Below are 3,474 nucleotides of genomic sequence, written 5' to 3'. Positions count from 1 at the left end.
ACCGATCTTGCATGAAGACCCTTGTGCTTTGAAGAACACACCTCTAATAGGTTACTCATGACCCCATCACTCTCTATCTCCAACCATATTTCCCTTCATTTCATACCAAACAAATATTTCAAGAAAAAAAATGTGATATGGTTGTTCATGTCGCCATTAAGTTGACTTGCATCTTCTTTGCTCTACCATAGTATATAATAAGCGTTGTAGTTGTAGGAAATAAGTTCGACACTTTTCTTGAATTTTCATGCATCAGTGACATGTTATTTTGTATTATACGCACATATTACTGAAAAGTTAGCAGAAATACATCTATATAACACGTAAGTCTTTTACTTCCAACCAAGAATAATTGCATCAAGTACTAAACCAATAAGCTCATTCCATCTCGCCGGTTAATGCAACTTATTAACCACTCCCTGTACGAGAAACCAAATGTCAAACTGAGTAGGAAAGGTAGTTACAATATCATAGGCGGCCATAGAGTTAAGTAATTCAAGGTCCAGAAGATCAAATGTGGTTAGATTTTCTTTTGCAGTCAATATAAAAATTATATTCTGTACTTTAGAAATATCTTTACTATCCTCCTAATATAGATATAATAACCACAACTGTTCATTAGCAAAAATAAATAAATAAATAAATAGGATAGGTTTATGTACTGCTGAATGCTGAGGCTCAAGCATAGGTTTTGCTTTCCCATGCTAACTGAAATATACCAAAAGCACTAAATTTCACCTTTGTACAGAAGCAAGGTTGATTACTAATAATTGTATAGCAGAAGAAAATACATAGCATATTCATCTACTACATATTTATGTGTGAAAACAAATTTGGTAATGTTCCCAACACAAGGAATGAACCAGGTGTCAAAGCTGCCACCAGTATCAGAACAGTGCATGGCATCCAAATCAAAATAATTAATCACTTAACTGAATTAATCAAAATCATTACCATCATGAAGTATCCAGGGTAATGGTGCTGGGGTATACATATCCTCCTCCTCTGCAATTAGTATCACCTCGTCGGTCTCTTGTGAGACATAACATCATCGTGATGTACAGTTAGCAATTACAAATAGTGTAGTTACTGAAGTTCATCCAGTACTCAGCAAGGGAATTGTAATAATCATTCCTCTTAGATGTAGCCATGTAGGTAAGTTCGTCAGTGTGTGCATCTTTCACATGTAGGACAAGCACCCAAGTTAGTTCAATAAAACCTACAACCCCATGCTCAAAAGAACAATGTGGAAGTAAAATGAATTATATAAGCCAGTATGTGGCAGTGCGACAACATGACTATGAGTGGAATTAAACAGAGCTAATACGTAAATACGAAGTCAAGCGAAGATTATAAGTTTAGTGCAAGAAAGTTTTTGAAGAAAATAGACTATCTATTTCAAAATATATCATTTTATGTCATGCCGTCCAAACCCCAAACACTCATTATCATAGCTCCATATCGTGTTTCAACGTAATAAAATTACCACTAATGAGAGGCTTACCATCTTATCTAAACATGGCATTTGAGTTTTCAGATTAAAATGCCTATATGTTTGCCATTTCCTTGTCACAGAACTAAATAATCAGTAATGAAATCTCTGAACAAAATGATATTAGTACAACAAGGTAATACATGTAATCATTTTGGTTCAGAATTCAGCATTAAGTTTCTAAACCAGAACTTTGCATACATTAACTAAATAGTTAAGTAAAAGTTTGTTGAAGTGACAAAACATGGTAAAATACGGGAGTTAGTAGAACCCGAAACACAAGATTGGAGATAATTCAAATATTTATAGCCAACAATATACACTGCTCAACTGGTATGAAGCAAAACTCACTGATGACCTTAGACTCTGAGTCACCGAGGCGCATCTAATCTTACCTTGAAGGGCCTCCAGCATCGCCGAAGCAATAACCTCTGTATCATCGGCATCAAGCTCAACCACCTTGCCCATGCCTTCCCATGGTTTGGCACAACTTGCTGAGTCCAACTTGCATCCACAATAATTCTGCTTTGTTTATGATACGGAACATAATCGGTTTCAAGGTTTGCTGATATACAATGGTGAGCTGTCTGAGTTTCATAATGAGGAAATAAAAGGAAGTTTCACAGGCTCCCTCACCGGATAATGAAATAATATACTAACCATGAAAAAATGATATAAATGTGCACCAAGTTGCAGCAGGCTCCCTCACCTTTGCAAACCCAATGCCACCTTGATAGTATACACTACTAATATACGTGTTTGCAATGTTATGCTTCTTGTCGTCATCAGACTAATTGCAACGAAATAGATAATCCGAGTTTTCTGGCCAGTTTACTTTGATCTATTCTTGTATTTCTTGGACCTGGTCGTAGGAGGCATGCCAGTGATGGAATAGGGAAACGATACTCCATTCTATGCAACTTTTTTTAAGTGCAGACATCATGTCACACTGTCCTCAGAAACCCATTTCGCTCATATCGGGAATACTACTGGGAATTATGGCCCAAACTAACATTACCTTGTTCCAATAGCTTCACAATAAATATAGCACCATCAACGCCAGCATTTGCAGCTATTGTGATCAGGGGAGCCTGCAAAAATTCCGGAATAATTCATATATGTCAATGAACAACTATGGAATGACAGGCCTGAGACATAAATTGGAGAGCATGTACAACATATAATTATGTTGCAAAAAACAGAGTGATAAGAAACAAGTGGAGAAATATCTTTATTAAGATGATAAAGCAAAGTGTGATTACATGTTAGTACATAATAGGAAAATGATCACAATTCACTCTCCTGCAATGTTCCGTCATGATCCATTAACCTAGAGGAAGAACAACAATCAAGAACAGCAAACTATCCAGAGAAACTATTTGTCAAATTTTGTAGCATTGATTTCATTGACTTGGTTCCTCAAACTTCAAATCTCAATGATTATATATATGCTAATGAGAAATATGATTAAGAAACTGTCAATAACTTACCTGTATCATTTCGCAAAAAAAGTAACTTACCTTTATCAGGAATAAAGCACGCTGGGATATCTTTGTCAGATAAAAACTTAATTTACCCCATGTACACATGCAAGCTGACATTGAGTGGGCTTCTGAGGATGCATGACAATCATCCTGGATTATATTATATTCGACAAGCAGCCATTCATTCCTTTCATGACGAAGCTCCTTGCTTTCTAGTACCTCTCTTCGCCATGGCGGCGTGATGCTCATTGCGCTCCTCGTCTTTGCCTTCGCCGTCACCAGCGGATCCGGAGGTGGGGCCCGAAGCTTCGGAGAGGCGTGTTTGGCAGAGGGGAGGCCGTGGTGGAGAAACGTCGTGCTGCTGCGCCCAATCTCCTTGTGCGCCGAAGCTGCCGCTGCTACGCCGCCGTCACGCCAAAGACCTATGGATCCCACCGTTAGAGAAAGTATTGCAGGCATGGAGCTAGGGATCCACTGCTGGAGAGAGAGAGAGAGAGA

Source organism: Triticum dicoccoides, chromosome 2A (genome assembly GCF_002162155.2).
Source record: "Triticum dicoccoides isolate Atlit2015 ecotype Zavitan chromosome 2A, WEW_v2.0, whole genome shotgun sequence".
NCBI lineage: Eukaryota > Viridiplantae > Streptophyta > Magnoliopsida > Poales > Poaceae > Triticum > Triticum dicoccoides.
This window is presented reverse-complemented; position numbering follows the sequence as displayed.